Genomic DNA, 21,407 nt, shown 5'->3' on the forward strand with positions numbered 1-21,407 from the left:
TCCCTCACTATCCTTGCCTTCCTTGTCATTCGATACTGCCTCCACTTGCCTGGACTTTACAAATCTGACCTGGTTCAGTTTCAGGGAATTTGCGCTTGCTCTGCCTGGAACATTCTAGAGTCATGTTCTTATGACTGATTTTTCAGTATCCCTCCCCAGAGAAGCCATCTCTGACCACACTATCCAGCCCAGCCAGCCATTGCTTCCTATTGCTTCAAACCCTTTCTCATGCTGTGTGTTTACCTTTTTATATATTTCCAATTGTTTATCCCTTGACTTCTGCACCAGAACACAAGCCCTGTTTCAGAAACTGCTGCATCTGCAGGTCACAGACCAGTATCTCCTCAGATAGTGGATGCCCAGTAGACGTTTATCAAATACACAAAAAAGCCCTCTGCTGAGAACCATCCTCTTTTGCATGCCTCCATCCAGGTTCCATACTGACTTCAGTTCTTTAGGACTTGAGTCTGGACTGTGATTCCTGGGCAGTGCTCCTCCAAGGAAACTAGGGTTGTGGAGGCAAACTGCTACCTTCCCACTGAAGCCCTCCCTCGGCCCTGCCTGGAGCCCTGCCCCTCACACCCTCAGCTCAAGAGGAAGAGCGAGGTGAAAGGTGAGCACAGAGGGGCAGGAAGGTGAGGAGCTGGTCCGAGGTGTCTTCCTAGTGATGCTCAAAGCAGGGCTGAGCCCCCACCAAAGGATGTGGAACCTTTGACAATAGTGAGAGTCATGGGACAGGGTGCAGAACTCAGCCTTAAATATTAGCTGCTGATAATGAAGTGAAAATGAGACCCCTTTTCCAGGGAGCCCTGTTGAGATATTGTGATTTGTAATAAGAAATACATATTTGGTCTTCATCCCATTTTCTGGCACAGAGTTCCTAAAACCCTTCGAATTTGTCAGGTGAGGGAAGCAGTAAGGGTTTGTCATGTTAATAAGATGACTTTTAGGAAGGGCTTAATAATGGGGGCTAGTAGTCCAAGGGAGCCAACCACGTGATTAGAGAGTTGGAACTTTCAGTCTTACCCCATTGACCGCTGGGGAGTGGAGAGGAGCTGGAGATTGAGTTCAATCCCAATGGCCAATGATTTTATCAGTCATGTCTCTTAATGAAGCTTCCATAAAATTCCCAAAGGATGAGGTTTAGAGAGCCTCTAAGTTCATAAACACATGCAGATTTGAGAAGAGTGGAGCACCCGGAGAGAATATGGAAGCTCCATGCACCTTGCCCTGAACATCTCTTCCACTTGGCTATTCCTGAGTTATATCTTTTTATAATAAACAGTAATCTTGTGAGTAAAATGTTTCTCTGAGTTCTGTGAGTCACACTAGCAAATAAATCAAACCCACAGAGAGGAGATCTGATTTATAGTCATTTGACCAGAAGCACAAATGACAACCCAGACTTGTGACTGACACCTGAAGAGGAAGGCAGTCTTTTAGGATAAAGCTCTTTACCTGTGGGATATGATGCTGTCTCCAGCTAGATAGCATCAGAATTGAGTTGAATTGTAGAACACTCAGCTGGTGTTGCAGAGAATTGCTTGGTGGTGCTGGGGAAACCTAGGGCTTCCCAGGTGGCTCAGCAGTAAAGAATCTGCATGCCAATGCAGGAAACACAGATTTGATCCTTAGGTTAGGAAGATCCTCTGGAGGAGGAAAGGCAACCACTCCAATATTCTTGCCTGGATAATCCCATGGACAGAGGAGCCTGGTGGGCTACCGTCCATGGGTTGCAAAGAGTCAGACATGACTGAGCACACAGGCACGCATGTTGGAGAAAGCTGCACACACATGCACAAACACACAAAGAGAGAACCTGTGCGGCTGGAAGCTCACAGTTCCTTTCAACAGTGAGAGCAAAAGTCATTGGAGGCTGTTGTTCTATGAGGATGTGTAGGATGGACCCCAAGGAAGAGCAGCAAGACAGGAGTCACTGATGTGCTTACCTGCACACTGGGGAAAGCACTGGAGAAGGGGCATGAACAGATACTCTGTCCAAAACCCCCAGCCACTGACAAGCTACCTGCCAGATTTTGCCATATTTTTACACCACTTCTACTATTACTGGGGCTTCCCTGGTGGCTCAGATGGTAAAGAATCTGCCTGGAATGCGGGAGACCTGGGTTCGACCCCTGGATTGGGAAGATCCCCTGGAGGAGGACATGGCAACACACTCCAGTATTCTTGTCTGGAGAATCCCTATGGACAGAGGAGCCTGGCAGGATACAGTTCATGGGGTTGAAAAGAATTGGACATGACTGAGTGACTAAGCACAGCACAGCACTATTATTTACTTATTAATTTGTGCAAATCAACTAACTTGACCTTGATTACATTTATCTTTGAAAATAAACTTTATAATACTTCTGAAAGAAAAAAGCAGTATCATTTGCCATCTGAAAAAGGTCACTGTCTGACAATTACATAGTTATTAAAATAAAAATATCCATCTCTACACCTCCTGAAATGTCTTGTATGATATTTAGGGGAACACTGGTCCAGTGAAAAGAGGACTTGATTTAAAATAACTGGTATAAGTCCTAGGGCTGCCTCTATAAATCCTAAGGGCTGTTTGTGTGTTGAGCACTGTACATAAGTCGCCTCCATCTCATGCTAGATATGTATTAGGATAACCATTTCTCAGAAGAGAAAAATTGAGTCTTGAGGAGGTTAAGTAATTTGCCCAAACTCACATAGATTAAAAGTATCAGAAGTGGAATTTACACTCAGGCCTGACTGACCCCTGGCCCTCGATTTTTCCTATGACATTACTTTGACCTCTCACCCTGATGGCCTCTCTGGACTTCAGTATGGTCACCTGTAAATGCAAGTACCAGACCAGACACCCTATCAAGGCTGTAAACTCCAGAGGCTGATGATGGGACTTGGGGCCACAAGCCAGAAAGCATCCCCACCTCTGACTTCAAAGGGTCTGGGCAGCTGTGAAAATGATTGGATTGTCCTGATTAATAAAGGATGCTGGCATCACTGACTATATGCCTGGAAGGAAACAGACCTCTGTCTGACAATTTAAGACCAAAAAATGTAAGCACTAAGTTGTACCTATTTCTATTGCCCACAGTATATTAAGTGAGTGCATGGGAAGGAAAGCTGGGGAAAAACATATATAGTAAAATCCCATTTTGGAGAAAAAAGGGCAAAAAGAAAAAAACTCACATTAGAGTATATATGTATGTAAATATCTGTTGGGCTTGGAGAAAGACCTGGAACTATAGATACTAGTAGTTACCCTATCTCCCTAATGGAGAGAGACGGATGAGGGAAAGAAGGAGAGGAGAGGGTATAGAAAGAAAAAAGGTCCATTACAAACTGGAAAAAATTAGCAGGACAAGTAAAAATGCAAGATATAAAACATTATCTACAACAATTATGCAAAAACTTACAAATGAAGTAACCATATAAGGGTTGTACTACAACAGACAAAAATACTAATTTGATTAGGTAATAGAATTGTGGGCAATTTTTATCTTAGACTCGTGCTTTTGGGTGCCTTCCCCAGTGGTGCTAGTGGTGAAGAATCTGCCTGTCAATGCAGGAGATGTCAGAGTCGCGGGTTCGATCCTGGGTCGGAAAGACCTCCGGGAGTAGGAAGTGGCAACACTCCCATGTTTTGGCCTGGAAAATTCCATGGACAGAGGAGCTTGACCACACTATAGTCCATGGGGCCACAAAGAGTCAAACACGACTAAGGACTGAGCACACACACATGTTGCTTTATTTTCTATTTGTTGCAATGTTGCAGCACAAAAATAATATACTGCATAATGCTGAAAGTCATTAAGAGCAAATGTTCCCCAATTTCCCAGATACATCCTGAAAAGAAACGAAATAAAAGGCTCTGTCAGGTACATTGTGCGGAGCTCTGTCCTATGGGGCAAACAGTCAGGGTGAACAGAGGCGGCTCTGAATGCCCAGGCAAAGGCTCTCTTTGCACTTATCCTCAATCTGAATTTCTATAAGATTTCCCAAATTAAAGAAAAAGCCTCTCGTGAACTATGGTTTCATCTGCAAGGCTTTCATTTTAGCCATTTAATTTGGATTCAAATGAACATGGCCAAGCTGATGACAGAAATTCCTGGAGAGCACAGTTCTCATTGGCCAGGTTGGAAATATCCCCATTGATTGACTTTTTGGTTTTGACTCCTTCAAGGCACCCCCAAGTCTGTGTTAATAAGATGAAGGGGGGGGATCACAGCCCTCCTTAACTGGGAGAAATAAAGGTTTTCATCTTTTATTAAACACTGGAAATGGCTAGAAGTGCTACCTCTGAGAGGCAAGGTTTAAAGAAGCAAACTGATATATTTTGCTAATTAAACCATTAAAAACCTCATTTAGGTGTAAATAAGGAAGGCACATTAAATCTTAATGTACAGCATGGAGTGTGAGCTTGGATCTTGTGCTAAGCGCCCAGGCTCTGACCCCAGGAAAGTGATTAAAAATAGAACTCCCACCAAAGCACTTTCTATCCCTACTGGAATAGGAGGTGCTCCCCTAAAATAAGACATCATTTCTACAATAGCTCCCCACACCCAACACCACACACACACACACACACACACACACACACACACACTTGTGGGGAAGGGAGGGTATTTCCTTCAGGCCTACCTCCACCCTCGTGGCCACTTGCAGTTTAGAGAAGGGCAGCTTTAGGACCCAGCTGAAGTCAGAAGGGGCTCTGAACATCTAGCAAGAGCTTGAGCTGGGAAACCAGTGGGTCTGAAACTGGGCCCAGCTTGGTGTAGATTCTGGTGTAGCCCCTGGCAGTCCTTTAGTTCAGGGGTCCCCAACTTCTGTACTGCCTGATGATCTGAGATGGAGCTGATGTAATAAGAATAGAAATAAAGTACCCAATAAATGTAAGCCGCTTGAATCATCCTGAAAACATCCCCCACCGCATGGGAAAATTGTCTTCCACGAAACTGGTCCCCAATGCCAAAAAATGTTGGGGACCAAGCTGTGACTTAGCATCCTGAGCTGTGCCTCCTATATTAATCACAGAGGATTACGCAGAACCAAACTCTCTCCACTGAATTTAGTGAGGATTAAATGAGATCACATGTCTGAAACCAGCAAGTGCTGGGCTTGGTATATTATATATGCTCAATAAATATTTTAGAAATCTTTTCCAAAAAAATAAAGATAAAAATTCTGAAAACATACACTAAAGTTGTAATCATATTATTCTCCAAGTGCTTTTGATTTTCTATCATTTCGTATCATTTCTTACCTGTATTTTCTGTCATGATTTCTATCATTACTCATCTGTATTGCCTAGAACAAATTGATACTACTGTGAAAACTTTTAAAGTACTTGAAAGATGTTAATTTTCTGCCAGCTTACCACTTGTTATGTGAAGCTACTGCTATTTACTCTGGAAAGTAGGTTTAGTCTTATACTCTGTACACTTCTGTATCTTTTTTCCCCCACCATATGTATTCATTAATTTTTTTTAAATGAAGGAATGAATGAACTAATTAATTTTTTAAAAGAAAACATTTTAATGTATAAATGAGGACATAAGATGCTGAAGGATGAAGTGCATTGTCAAGCTGGTGAGGGCCTCTTCCTCTGAGACTGTCTTCTTTCCCCTCAGGTCAGTTTTACTTTCCATATGACCCTATTGGGAAAACTTACTAGAAAAATTTCTCTTGTTTTTTAGAGAGATATGTCTCATAAGCAACATGGGACAAATGGTAAAGGAAGAAAAAGAGCCAGTGAGTCTTGGAATTTGGCTATGCAAGGTGAGCGTGAGAATAGATGGTGGTGGCCTGTGCAAAAGGCCATAAGGACTATGAGAAAAAACACCAGAGGCAGAGGTATAAATACATCCAGGCACTGATTTGACAGGATCACTCATTCATTCAACAAACATATGTGAGACGTCTACCACATGCCAAGCACAACACACAGGGTGTAGAGGTGAACTAAGAGGGCCTTCATGGAGCTTAGCATCTAGTGGGGGAAGCAGCGACTTTCAGTGACTGCATCTTACATCTTGTGGTCAGAGCTGGGCCGGACACGCCAGGTGGTCAGCTTGGAGGAGGTCAGTGACAGGCTGTCTGAAAGAATGACATGTAAACAGAGACCTAAAGGATATACAATGGTAGGTCAGGATAGAAGCGAAGGAAAGGCCATTCTAGAAAGAGGAAATTGCATATGTGAAATCCCTAAGACAAGAACAGGCATAATTTTAGTTATACAAGATGAGTTTATTCTTTAATTCTGCTGTCTAAGCTTGTGCCTACAATTAACAATACTGTGTTTTACAATTAAAATTCTGTTTAGAGAGTAAATCTCATGTAAGTGTTCATATCATCATCAAGGATGGAAGGACAGAGGGAGAGAGGGAGGGTGGAAGAGAGGAAGGAATGAAGGAAGGGAAGAGAGAGAAAGAATCAAAGGAGGAGCTATCAAATGGCCAGGATGGTTGAAGTGGGGAGCAAGGTGAATGGGGTGAGGTTGGAGGGGGAATGGGGTGAATCAGGGGTAGGGCAGGGCTTGGGGCTGAGGCAGCAACTTGGAGATTATCTCAAATGCAATGGGAAGCTACCGAGGTTTGAAGCGGAAGAGTGGTATTATCTGCTTTCCATGCTGAAAGAATCTCTGCTGACCAGCTGAGGGTGGAGCAGTGAGAAGGCTTTTGTTGTAGTTCAAAGAAAGGCTTTGGAAATAGGAAAAAAATGGATAGATCCACAATGTATTTAAGAGGTAGAACTGTCAGAGTTTGTTGCTACAGTGGGTATGGAGTTGAGGGAGGGAAAAAGAAGAGTCCATGGTGACTTCCAGCTTACTGGCATGAGAACTAACACAGAAGCCCAAGAGAGAAACTGATAGGGGGCAAAATTTATCCCCTAACATGGGGACCCTAAAGCAGCTGAGAGGTTGTCCAGAAAGTTTGTAGGTACCTGAGTCTGCTGGGGAGAAATACCCCCAAAAAACACATTGTGAGCAGTTGAATTAGGGAAACAGCCTGAAGTCTACTGGGCGAACAAGCAGATAGATGCTGTATAGGTCTGGTGGAACTGCCATCATGACATTCCAGAGCCAGGTCTTCTTTGACCTCTGGGCATTGACCCATCTGGGCTCCTGTCACACACAGACACACAGCCTGAGTTGTCACTAAGGTCTGTGCAGGGAGCAACAAGATCCAGGGGAGAGGGACTCTCAACCTATGAGGATATCAGCTAAGTGTTTGCTGCATGCCCGGCATGCCCCAGGCCTTTGGCAGAGGATGCAAAGATTCCAGAGCTAAACTTATAATCTTGTCGAAGAAGCAAAATACATGAAACAAGGCATCCCATTCAGATCCAGCTCTGCTCAGAAATGGTTGGCTCTGTGCTCACTCTTTCAAGCCCAGGTAGATAAATTTTGTGTTAAGGCATTTTGTCTCATATTGGTCATAATTCCTGCATTTTAACAGGATTGGGTTAAAGTTGTAAGTCAAGAATGACCACTGCTGGGTATTAAGTTTCTAGGATAGAGACTGTGATCAGAAAGTCTCTGCTTTGCCTGCCCAGGGCATTATTCCAAGCCCCAGGAAAGCACCATTCAAAAGGCATTGCTGTGTCAAGCCCTTCCATCCCACCTCTCCTCCCACTGTTTTTTAAGCTTTTTTTTTCTTTTAATGTGGACCATTTTTAGAGTCTTTTGAATTGTTACAACATCATTATAATATTGCTTCTGCTTTATGTTTTGGTTTTTGGCCATAAGGCATGTGGGATGTGGAAACTTAGCTTCCTGACCAGGAATTGAACCCACACCACTTGCGTTGGGAGGCAAAGCCTTAACCATTGGGCCACCAAGGAAGTCCCTCCTCTCTCTCTTTTCTTTCAGCCACATCAGCCTTACTTTAATTCCTGGAAACTGCCAAGCTCTTCCCTGCCTCTGGACCTTTGCACATGCATTATTATTATCCTCTTATGCCACTCAACTGACTTAAATTGTTCATCTCTCAACTCAAGCCTCACTGCTTAGGGGACGCCTCAGCTTCCTGCTCTTGCCAGCAAGCTTTCATTGTTAATGCATACTTAGAGCCCTCTACCTCCCCTTCACAGGGAATTTCCAGTTCCCAATAAAACACTGATAAATGTGACAGTTTCATTACTGTCTATTTCCTCCACTCGTCAATAAAAGCATCAAGAAAGTCTGTTTTCTTATCATCCCCAGTGCCTAGCACAGTGCTGGATCCATATTGAAGTGAAAGTCACTCAGTCATGTCCGACTCTTTGTGATCCCATGGACTATACAATCCATGGAATTTTCCAGGCCAGAATACTGGAGTGGGTAGCCTTTCCCTTCTCCATGGGATCCCTATTAGATCCTTAAATAAAGCATGAAAAAGGAAATGAATGAGTGAATGAATGGGTGAATGGATAAATAAGTGAACTTCTTCATGGCATCATAATAGATGTGCTTAGTAGTCTTGGCACTGGAGCCATGCCCCTGGGTAGGTCTCCCAGGGCAGTCAGGCAGAGTCATCCTCGACCAAAGTAATATGGGAGGTGCTTTGCCAGAGAAGCTAAACTTGCCTTGGCAGTGCTTGGAAGGGCCCTTTGATTTTTAGTTCACTGAGGCCAGAAATGAACCAGCTGCTGAGCCAGAAGATGATTGCTGGGGTCACTGCCCCTGAATCCATGATATTGAACAATTCCATCACTTCTGGCTGCTAAGTGATTCAAGACCAGTGATTCATGATGGAGGAGTGGAAGAAAGTGCTGGATAAACACCTCCAGCAATTCTCCTGCTCCTGACAAGCCCTGAACCAACATGGAATTTCAGTTGTCAAAGCAAGCCAGTTTCCCATTTTGATATCCTCATCCAGGAATAGAGATCTTCCTCCAGTGGAAGATGCTTGTTTGGGCACTGTTGCTTTATGCACAAAATCCCAACAGCTTTGCCCACTCATCCCCTGAGTCTCTGGTTGTCCAAGACCTGCTACTGCAGTGAGAAAGCCACCAAGCACATAGCAAAGCCAAATGGGTTGGGAAACAGATCAAGTCAGAACCCAAACTAAAGGCCAACACATTAGGGATTTTCTAGAAGGGGTGAGGTTTTTAATCATACCTTACAGGAGAGGGGGCAATTAGAAATTGGAAAAAGGAGATAGAAGGAAAAAGACAGAGGTCTCAAGCCTGTGCTTCTGTGATGATTCGTCCAGGATGACAGAGGGCTGGGGACTTGTTGTGAGCATCATCTGCTTTGCACTTAGAAGCAAAGGAAGTCAGCTAGTGCCCCGTGGAGAAGGGAGATTTTCAGATAGACCAGTAGGTTATGTAGTATCTAAGCCATCTTTGGAGCTTTTGATTGTCTGCCTTAAGGAGAAAGTTAAGAATGGCACTTGTTGCCTCCATTTCTGAGGCATTTTTGATGTCTAGCTAACACTCAGAAAGCACCATTGTGCTCTGGATCTCACTCACCCAAGATGAGCTGTAATTTTTCAAGAGCCAGCCACTCATCATATAATAATCAAACCAAGATGAACATAGGAGGAATGCAAACAGCACCGCTTTGGCTCAAAGTCGTGGTTGGGGGGCATTCCCTACTGAGAGAAACAAACAAAAGAGGAGGCTTAAATAATCTCCCACTTTCCCAGGATGAGTGGAACTAATGTTTGTATTTCTACTCAATGTATTCAGTTAGAGAAGACCTGGAGCCAGGGTGGTGGAACCCTGCCTTCTCATCCTGAATCCTACTATACTCTCCAATTCTATGGCCTCAGACATATTGTTAAACTTCTTGAATCTTTCTTTTCCCACTGTCAAATAAGATGAACAATACCTACTGGTCCAAGAAGCCCTCTCTGAGGAGGTGATATTTGAGCTGAAACCTAAGTTTGAGAAAAATCTAGATGGGAATTTCTGGGGAAAGTGCTTTCCAGGCAGAGAAAACAGAGGAATCCAGAGCCTCACTTATTTGAAGAGTAACAACAACAATATTCAAAGCTGGTGTGACTGAAGCAGAGGGAAGGAAGGAAAGAGAATAGGAGATTATGTCAGAGAAGTAGTGATGAGCCTTAAAGGCCACAGTTTATATGAGGCATGATAAGACCACATCAAGGTGTTTTAGGAAGGAGAGTATATGATTTACTTTTGTAAGAGATTATTCTGGCTGCTGCATAAAGAATGGATCAGGATGGGCAGGAGGCAAGGTATAAGCATGAAGAATATTATGAGAGTACTGAAAGCATTTCAGCAAGAGATGGTTGCCTGGGGGTTGCCAGGATTAGAGGAACAGCAGTGGAAGGAGATGAATTGGGGATATGTCATGGAAGTGAAGTCAACAAGACATGGTCATGCATGACATGTACAATTCCAGAAGTCCAACGGTCTTCCTTTATTTTGTACTATCTTCATCCTCTTCAGTCCAAGCTGGTAGCATTGCTACTGAGATGGTCAACTGGATTCCTAAGTCATACATACATCTAATTGTTTTAGCAAATGGTTGTCCAGCTACACACTTATTCTCTCCAGAGCATGCCTTTTTTTTTTTTTTTGTAATACGGATAGGCTGATAATTTTCCAAATTTCAAGTGCTAGTTTCTCTACTTCTTTATTTCTTTTCTCTTGTCCTTTGTTTGTAGCTATTGATAGAATTGGTATATTTGATTTCTCTTTTTTCTGTGTGTCATTAACATCTTAAAATTTCTCCCTCATATATTGTTTACTTTTAATTTTTTAATTAATTTATTTATTTTAATTGAAGGCTAATTACTTTACTATAAGAAGCCAAGGAGAAACCATGTTACACTTTCAACAGTTTGTTTTAAAAAAAAAAAATCTCTTTAGCTAAGTATCCAAGTTTATCACTTTTAAGTTATACTTTCCACAAAAAAGTAGAACAAAATGCAGCCAGGTTGTCTGACACTTTATAACAAAGATCACTTTTCCTCAAGTTGTTAATAACAATTCTCATTTCCATTCAAGACTATAAGCAACTTTAATGTTTGTATTTCTAACAATAGTCTCTTCAAGGAAATCTAGATAATTTTTCCTATCATGAACCTCAAAACTCTTCCAGGTCTCATAAGATTCTGGTAAGATAGTAAAGTAGGAAGCACCAGAAATCTGTCTTCCCACTTAGACAATAATTGAAATGGCAGGATATGTCTGATGTAACTATTTTGGAACTCTGGAATAAAAATCTTGGAACATCCAGGGAAAGATTTAGAGAATAGAAAATTGCCATTAATTTCTCTCAGTTTTAGATCTTAGCACAGTAACCGCTACTCATTTCCCACCCCTGCCCCATGGAAGGCAGCTGTGTGTGCTTCTGCGTCAGCGTGCACATAGCTTGTGGGAGCCAGGGTAGACAGAAGAGACCCTGTCGTCCACATAGTAAGGATCTATGCTCTGACTGCTGACTGCTGCTGCCTATCACAGGGCTTTGAACAAGGAGGTGGGCAGCCATTGCTGCTCCTCTCATTGTCACAAGCCCCACCCCCTTCAGCTGGGGCAAATTCCAGGGGATGTAAAAGACCAACACACTTCTCTCCCTTTCGTTTTTCTTTTTTTTCCATTTGCAAGTCAGACATTAAAGATTAGGACCTTTTTCAAACTGCATGTGTGGGGAAAATTAGAAAGTGACCACACATGCCTAAGGAAAGTTTCAGAAAAGATCTGAGAAGACCTTAAGTTTAAGTTTACACCCCACACTGGTCCTCCACACAGAGATAGCTACAATAACCAAATAAGCAAAAAATATATAAACAAAAGCCCCCCAAACAAAAAACAGCAAACACTGAGAAGGAGGGAGAATCCAATTTCCAGAGATATCATATTATTAGATTCAAATGTCCAGTATGGCCTACTCAGTGGGAAAAAATAAGGCGTTTTCCCTGAAAAGGGCCTGATGACAGATACACTAGACAAAGATATTAAACAAGATTTATAAAGATACTCAAAGCACTACAGGAAGATGTGTACAAAGTCAAGAAAATAATGTATGAACAAAATGAAAACATCAATAAGATTTAAAGATCTTTAAAAAAACAAAATAAATCCTGGAACTGAAAAATACAACTGAAATAATTTACTAGGAGGATTTGAAGATTTGAACAGGGAGAGGGGGGAAAAAATAATCTTCAGGCCTGAATATAAGACAATGGAAATTATCAAGTTTAAGAAACAGGGAAAAAAATCAGTTGTTAACAGAAGGGAGCAGAGAGAATTTTAAGAAATAATTACTGAAAACTTCCCCAAATTTGATGAAATACATGAATATAAACATCCAAGAGGCTTGTAATACTCCAAATAAAATGAATTCAGAGGATTCACACCAAGACAGATTATAATCAAATTTTCAAAAAGCAAAGAAAAAAATCTTGAAAGCAGATAGAAAGAAGAGATCCTCAATAAGATTATCAGCCGATTTCTCTTCAGAAATATTGGAGGCCAGAAGGCACTGGGTTGATAAATAATCAAAGTGCTAAAAGAAGAAAACTGTCAACCAAGAATGCTATATCCAGCAAAACTGTCCTTCAAAAGAAAGGGAGAAAAGTAAGACATTCCCAGATAAACAAAGTCTGAAGGAGTTTGTGACCACTAGATCTGTCCTGCAAGATATGATCAAGGGAGTCCTGTAATGTGAAAATAAAGAATACTAGCCAGTAACTTGGAAGCCAGATGGAAAGATATCAAAAAGATAGGCTTATAAAAGCTAGTGTTATTGTAATGACAATTTGTAACTGCACTTTTTTGTTTCCTACATGGTTTAAGAGACTGAAACATTTTAAAAAAACAAATATTAGTCTTATTCTTTTCTACATAATTTAAAAGACCAATGCATTTGAAAGAACTATTAGTTTATTTTTTGAACACACAGTGTATAAAGATATTATTTTGTGACATCAACAACTGAAAGGGATGGGACAAAACTGTCAAGGAGCAGAATTTTATATATTATTGAAATTAAACTGGTATAAATTCTAATTATATTGTTATAACTTTAGGATGCCAAATGTAATCTCCATGGTAACCACAAAGATAATAGTTAGAGAACATAGACAAAAGCAAATGAGAATGGAAGTTAAGCATTTCACTACCAAAAAAAAAAAAAAAATCAACTCAACCCAAAAGAAGAGAATAAGGTAGGAAATGGGGGGGGGGGGTAAATTGTGTAAAACAAATAGGAAAATAGTAGAAGTCCCTCCACCTCAGTACAGTAACCCCCACCCCAACTTATCTCTGGTTTTGCTTTCTGCAGTTACCTACAGTCAACTGCAATTCAAAATTATTAAATGAAAAATTCCAAAAATAAATATTTCATAAGTTTTAAATTGCATGTCATTCTGCGTTGCATGATGAAATCTTGTGCCACTCTGCTCTGTTCCACCTGGGACATGATTCATCCCTTTGTCCAGTGTATCCATGCTGTATACACTACCCACCTATTAGTGCCGGAAAAATAAAAGAATAAAACATATACGTTTCATTGCTTCCAGGGGTTTGGGGCATCCACTAGGAGTCTTGAAACATCTCTCCAGCAGATAACGGGGATTACGCTAACTGCTTGAATATATGGATAAAATTTTTCAATCAAAAGAGACTGGCAAATGAATAAAAACATCTGATCCAAATATATACATAAGAGACTGACTTTAGGCCCAAAGACACAAATACATTGAAAGTGAAAATATGTGAAAACATATTCCATGTAAACTGTAAGCAGGAGAGAACAAGAATGACTATACTAACTTTAGATAATATGGGTTTTAAATCCAAAAAGCTTACAAGAGGAAAAGAAGGATATTAGATGTTAATAAAAGTTTCAATAGGCAAGAATATACAAAAATTATAAACATTTGTGCACCTAATTACAAGTCATCAAAACATATGAAGCAAAAACTAACAATTTAAGGAAGAATAAATAGTTCCACAATATTGTGGGGACTATAACACCCGACTCACAATAATAGATAAAATAACCAGGCAGAAGTAAAGAAATAAGGGATTTAAAAAACATAATAGACCAACTAGATATAGCAGACATATATAGAACACTTTAACACAAAAATAGCATAAGCATTCTTCTTAAGTGCACATGGGACATTTTCCAGGGTAAACCATATATTATGCCAGGGGATCTTCCCGACCCAGGGATTGAACCCAGGTCTCCCGCATTGCAGGCAGGCGCTTTAACCTCTGAGCCACCAGGAAAGTCCCAAATTGAGTCTTAAGAGACTTTAAAAGATATTATACAGTGCTCGCTTCAGCAGCACATATACTAAAATTGGAACCACACAGAGAAGATTAGCATGGCCCCTGCAAAAGGATGACACGCAAATTCGTGAAGCGTTCCATATTTTTTTCCAGAAAAATAAATGACCCAATCAAAAAATGGGCCAAAGAACTAAACAGACATTTCTCCAAAGAAGACATACAGATGGCTAACAAATACATGAAAAGATGCTCAACATCACTCATTATCAGAGAAATGCAAATCAAAACCACAATGAGGTACCATTACACACCAGTCAGGATGGCTGCTATCCAAAAGTCTACAAGCAATAAATGCTGAAGAGGGTGTGGAGAAAAGGGAACCCTCTTACACTGTTGGTGGGAATGCAAACTAGTACAGCCACTATGGAGAACAGTGTGGAAATTTCTTAAAAAACTGGAAATGGAACTGCCATATGACCCAGCAATCCCACTTCTGGGCATACACACCGAGGAAACCAGATCTGAAAGAGACACATGCACCCCAATGTTCATTGCAGCACTGTTTATAATAACCAGGACATGGAAGCAACCTAGATGCCCATCAGCAGACGAATGGATAAGGAAGCTGTGGTACATATACACCATGGAATATTACTCAGCCATTAAAAAGAATTCATTTGAATCAGTTCTAATGAGATGGATGAAACTGGAGCCCATTATACAGAGTGAAGTAAGCCAGAAAGGTAAAGACCAATACAGTATACTAACACATATATATGAAATTTAGAAAGGTGATAACGATAACCCTGTATGCAAAACAGAAAAAGAGACACAGATGTATAGAACGACTTTTAGACTCTGTGGGAGAAGGCGAGGGTGGGATGTTCTGAGAGAATAGCATTGAAACAAGTATACTATCAAGGGTGAAACAGATCACCAGCCCAGGTTGGATGCATGAGACAAGTGCTCAGGGCTGGTGCACTGGGAAGACCCAGAGGGATGGGATGGGGAGGGAGGCGGGAGGGGGGATTGGGATGGGGAACACATGTAAATCCATGGCTGATTCATGTCAATGTATAGCAAAACCCACTACAATACTGTAAAGTAATTAGCCTCCAACTAATAAAAATAAATGGAAAAAAAAATTACAAAAAAAAAGATATTATACAAAGTATCTTCATTGACAACAATGGGATGAAGCTGGAAATCAACAAGAAGAATAAAACTGGAAAAGTTACAAAATTGTGGAAATTAAAACAACAAACTTTTAAACAACCAGTGGATCAAAGAACAAGTCTCAAAGGAAATTAAAAAATAGAGATAAATAAAAGTGAAAACACAATATGCTAAAATTTATGGGATGCAGCAAAAGCTGCATTAAAGGGGAAATGTATAATTATAAATGATTATATTAAAAACAAGAAAGAACTCAAATCAACAATCTAGCTTTATAGCTTATGGAACTAGAATCAAAAGAGCAAACTAGACTCAAAGCTAGCATAAGGAAGTAAATAGTAAGAATTATAGCAGGGCTAAATGAACTAGAAAATTTTAAAAATAGAGAAAAAATACAACCAAAATTTGGTTCTTCAAAAAGATGACAAAATTGACAAATCTTTAGCTGTTTAAAATAAGAAAAAAGAGAGAAGATAAACTACTAAAATCAGTAATTTAAATGGGAACATTGCTATTGATTCTACAAAAGTAAAAATATTTATGAGTGCTATGAACAATTGTGCAACAACAAATTGGATAAACTAGAAATACAAATTCCTAGAAATATAAAATCTGCCAAGACTAAATCATGAAGAAATAGAAAACCTGGATAGACCTACAACTAGTAATGAGATTAAGTCAGTAATTAAAAATCTCCCAACAGAGAAAAGTCATGGAGTTGATGACTTCACTAGGAGTTCTATCAAATATCTAAAGAAAAACTAATACCAAGCCTTCTCAAACTTTTCTAGAAAATTTAACAGGAAGGAACATTTTCTCACTCAGTCTAGGAGACCAGTATTGCCCTAACACTAAAGCCAAACAAAGACAATACAAGAAAAGAAAAATCCCAGACCAATTTCTCTATGCATATTGATAGAAAAATATTCGATAAATAGTAGCAAAATAAACTCAGCACTATATTGAAAGGATTGTGCATCACGTCAAAGTGGAATTTATTTCTGGAATACAAAGATGATCAATGCAACAGCACAGTAAAGATAAAAAGCTCATGATCATCTCAACTGATACAGGAAAAGCATTGATAAAATTCGACACCATTTACTGCCAAAAAAAAAAAAACACTCAACAAACTAGAAACATGGAATTTCATCAACTTCATATACAGCATCTATGAAAAACTTATAGCTAACATCATACTTGATGGAGAAAGATTGAAAAATTTCCCCTTAAGATCAGGAAGAAGACAAAGATGTCTACTCTCATCCTATCTATTCAGTTTGTGCTGAAAGTCTAGCTAGGGCAATTATGCAAGAAAAAGAAATGAAAAGAATTCAAACTGGGGGGAAAAAAGCCAAATCATCTTTGTTTTCAGATAATATGATTATATATACAGAAAAATCTACCAATACCCAATAAACCCATTAGAACTAATAAAAGAATTCACTGAAATACCAGGGTACAAAGTCAGCACACAAATAAATAAGTTGGATTTCTGTACACTAATAAATAATCTGAAAAGAAAATTACCAAAAAGCCATCTGCAATAGTAGCAAAAGGAATAAAATACTTCAAAATTAATTTAGCCCAGGAGCTGAAAGACATTACTGAAAGAAATAATATATAAATAAGTGGAAACACACCCCATGCTTGTGGATTGGAAGACTTAATATTGTTAACAGGTCAATATTGCCCAAAGTGATCTACAGATTCAATGCAATCACTGCCAAAATCCCAATGATGCTTTTGGAGAATTAGAAAAACACAACTTAAAATTTATATAGAACTCAAGGGACCTCAAATAGCCAAAATAATCTTGAAAAATAAAAAAAAATTTAAAAACTGGATGACTCACATTTCCTGGTTTCATAACTTACTACAAAGCTACTGTGATCAAAAGAGAGTGGTATTGGCATTAAAAACAGACATATAGACCAATGAAATAGAAATAGCGATCCCAGAATAAATCCTCATATACATATACACTTTTGACAAGGGTTCCAAGATTATTCAATGGGGAAAGGACAGTCTTTCCAACCAATGGTACCAGGAAAACTGTATATCTAAATGTATAAGAATGATGCATGACAAAAACCACTACAATATTGTAAAGTAATTAGCCTCCAACTAATAAAAATAAATGGAAAAAAAAGAATGATGCATTGTACCATAAACAAAAATTAAATCAAAACAGAAGTAAGACCGAAGAAAACTTAAGAAAACTGTATCAGTTCAGCTCACTCACTCAACTGTGTCCGACTCTTTGTGACCCCATGGTCAGCAGACACCAGGCTTCCCTGTCCATCACCAACTCCCAAAGCTTGCTCGAACTCATGTCCACTGAGTCGGTGATGCCATCCAACAATCTCATCCTCTGTCATCCCCTTCTCCTCTTGCCCTCAATCTTTCCCAGCATCAGGGTCCTTTCCAATGAGTCAGTTCTTCACATCAGGTGGCCAAAATATTGGAGCTTCAGCTTCAGCATCATTCCTTCCAATGAATATTCAAGACTGATTTCCTTTAGGATTGACTGCTTTGATCTCCTTGCAGTCCAAGGGACTCTCTAGAGTCTTCTCCAACAGCACAGTTCAAAAGCATCAATTCTTTAGCACTCAGCTTTCTTTATAGTCCAACTCTCACATTCATACATGACTACTGAAAAAACCATAGCTTTGACTAGATGGATCTTGGTTGGCAAAGTAATGTCTCTGCTTTTTAATATGCTGTCTAGGTTGGTCATAGCCTTTCTTCCAAGGAGCAAGCACTTCTTTAATTTCATGGCTTCAGTCACCATCTGCAGTGATTTTGGAGACCAAGAAAATAAAGTCTGTCACTGTTTCCATTGTTTCCCCACCTGCTGCTGCTGCTGCTAAGTTGCTTCAGTTGTGTCCGACTCTGTGGGACCCCATAGATGGCAACCCACCAGGTTCCACCATCCCTTGGATTCTCCAGGAAAGAACACTGGAATGGGTTGCCATTTCCTTCTCCAGTGCATGAAAGTGAAAAGTGAAAAGGAGGTCGCTCAGTCGTGTCTGACTCTTAGCGACCCCATGGACTGCAGCCCACCAGGCTCCTCCGTCCATGGGATTCTCTAGGCAAGAGTACTGGAGTGGGGTGCCATTGCCATCTCTGGTTTCCCCACTTATTCTCCATGAAATGATGGGACTGGATACCATGATCTTAGTTTTTTGAATGTTGAGTTTTAAGCCAGGTTTTTCACTCTCCTCTTTCACGTTCATCAAGAGGCTCTTTAGTTCTTCTGCACTTTCTGCCATAAGGGTGGTGTCATCTGCATATCTGTGGTTATTGTTTCTCCTGGGAATCTTGATTCCCAGCTTGTGCTTCATCCTGCCCAACATTTCACATGATGTGCTCTGCATGTAAGTTCCATAAGCAGGGTGACAATATACAGCCTTTCCCAATTTGGAACCAGTCCATTGTTCCATGTCTGATTCTAACTGTTGTTTCTTGACCTGCATACAGATTTCTCAGGAAGCAGGTAAAGTGGTCTGTTATTCCCACCTCATTAAAATTTTCCAGTTTGTTGTGATTCACACAGTCAAAGGTTTTAGCATAGTCAGTGAAGCAGAAGTAGATGTTTTCCTGGAATTCTCTTGCTTTTTCTCTGACCCAATGGATATTGGCAGTTTGATCTCTGGTTCCTCTGCCTTTTCTAAATCCAGCTTGAACATCTGGAAATTCTCAGTTATCCAAATGTAGAAGAATGATACATTGTACCATTGTTGTTGTTGTTCAGTCACTCAGTTGTGTCTTTTCTAGTAAGTCTGCTCTTCACATCAGATGAGCAAAGTATTGGAGCTTAAACAAAATTAATCTAAATAGAAGTAAGACCTAATAAAACATGAAACAAAAGCTTAGAAGAAAATGTGAGACAAAATCTTTGGCAATGATTTCTTGGATATGATGCAAAAGGCACAGATAACAAAAGAAAAAATCGACATATTAGACCTCATGAAATTTTTTAAATTTTGTGCATCAAAAAACAGCATCCACAGAGCAAAAAGGCAACCCACAAAATGAGAGAAAATAATTGCAAGACATACATCTGATACAGGATTAATATCCAGAATATACAGAGAAGTCCTAAGATCAATAACAACAACTAACCAACTCAATTCAAAAATGTGCAAAGGACTTGAATAGACATTTCTCCAAAGGAGATACACAAATGGCCAATAAGCACATGGAGAGATGCCCAACATTACTAATCATTAGGGAAATGCAAATCAAAGCTACAGTGAGACACAACCTCACACCCATTAGGATGGTATCTTTAAAAAAAATAAACAGAAAATAACAAATGTTGGTCAGGATGTGGAGAAATTGAAAACATTGTGCACTTCTGGTGGTACTGGTGCAGTCATTATGGAAAACAGTTTGGTGGTTCCTCAAAAAATTAAAAATACAATTATCATGTGATCCAGAAATTTTGAAGAGTGCTTGCACACACATTTATAGCAGCATTATTCACAATAGCTAAAACATTGACTCAATCCATCTACCCATTGATAGATGAAGGAATAAGCAAAATGTGTTATATAAACACATTGGAATATTTTTCAGCATTATAAAGGATGAAATTCTTCAACATACTATAACATGGAAGAGCATTGAGGACATTATGCCAAGTGAAATAAGCCAGACCAAAAAAGACAAATACTGTTAATTCCACATGTATGAAGTACTTAAGGTAGCCAGAATCATAGAGTCAGAAGATAAAATTGTGATTGTCAGGGGCTAGGGGGAATGGGCTGTATTGTTTAATGGTTAGAGTTTCAGTTTTATAAGATGAAGAGTTATGGAGATCAACAGTGGTGCTCGCTTTGGCAGCACATATGCTAAAATTGGAGATCAACAGTAATGATGGCTGTACAATAATATGAACTTATATAACATCACTGAACTCTACCTAAAAATGGTTAAGATGGTAAATTTTATGTTATGTATATTTTACCACAATAAAAAAATTGGGGGGGGGAAACACCAGCAGAAACAACACTCTTCCACGCTCTATTCAGTACTCAATTCCAAAGCCATTTCCACATTTTTATGTATTTGTTACAATATCCTGGAGCATGGGGTTAGCAAGAAGAGGATGGGAACATAAGGAATCTTGGATGATGTCCAGATATTTAGCTGTACTGGATGGGTAAATATTTATGCCCTTTACTAATGTGAGAAGATATAGGAAAAGTAAATCAGGGAGTGACTGTTAGACATCTATTTGAAGAAGCAAATGAAGTGTTCAGAAATACAAACCTGAACTTAGGAAAGAATTTTAGGTTTGAAATAGATATTTTGGAGTTATACAAAGTTGGTAATAAGGGCACCAGAGAGATGCACTTAGGTAGAGAAGATAGTCAAGAATTGACTCTGATGCCTTCCAACACAAAGCACTATCCAAAGAGTCTGTGCAGGGCCAGAAATCAGAGAGCCAAGCATTTTGAAGAGGATGGATGGATCACAGGTATCCCTCCAATGGATCAAAGGTATTTTAAAAAGAAGTTGGGCTAGTTGGTATGAAGAGGTGACCACTCACTTGGGAAACATGATCTTGTTGGTAACCTTGACAAAAGTGATTTCAGTGGAGTTGTAGAGATGAAATTTTGAAATCCAGTGGGTTGAGGAAAGTATCAGTTCAGTTCAGTCACTCAGTGGTGTCCGACTAATTAAGGCCCCATGGACTGCAGCATGCTAGGCTTCCCTGTCCATCACCAATTCCCAGAACCTACTGAAACTCATGTTCATCAAGTCAGTGATGCCATCCAACCATCTTCTGTTGCCCCCTTCTCTGCCTGTCCTCAGTCTTTCCCAGCATCAGGGTCTTTTCCAATGAGTCAGTTCTTTGCATCAGGTGGTCAAAGTATGGAGCTTCAGCTTCAGCACCAGTCCTTCCAATGAGTATTCAGGACTGATTCCTTTCAGGATTGAATGGTTTGAATTCTCCTTGCAGTCCAAGGGACTCGCAAGAGTCTTCTCCAACACCACAGTTCAAAAGCATCAATCCTTCAGTTCAGCCTTCTTTA

The 21,407-nt window shown here is 39.9% G+C and overlaps 1 non-coding gene across 1 annotated transcript; it reads left to right on the top strand.

Annotated features, from left to right (window-relative positions):
- Positions 1–14,224: 14,224 nt before the first annotated feature.
- Positions 14,225–14,331, top strand: LOC133055404 (U6 spliceosomal RNA). The gene has a single exon (XR_009692678.1). It is a non-coding gene; the product is annotated as a U6 spliceosomal RNA (small nuclear RNA).
- Positions 14,332–21,407: the final 7,076 nt, after the last annotated feature.

The sequence above is a fragment of the Dama dama genome, chromosome 4, assembly GCF_033118175.1.
Source record: "Dama dama isolate Ldn47 chromosome 4, ASM3311817v1, whole genome shotgun sequence".
In the NCBI taxonomy this organism is placed as follows: domain Eukaryota; kingdom Metazoa; phylum Chordata; class Mammalia; order Artiodactyla; family Cervidae; genus Dama; species Dama dama.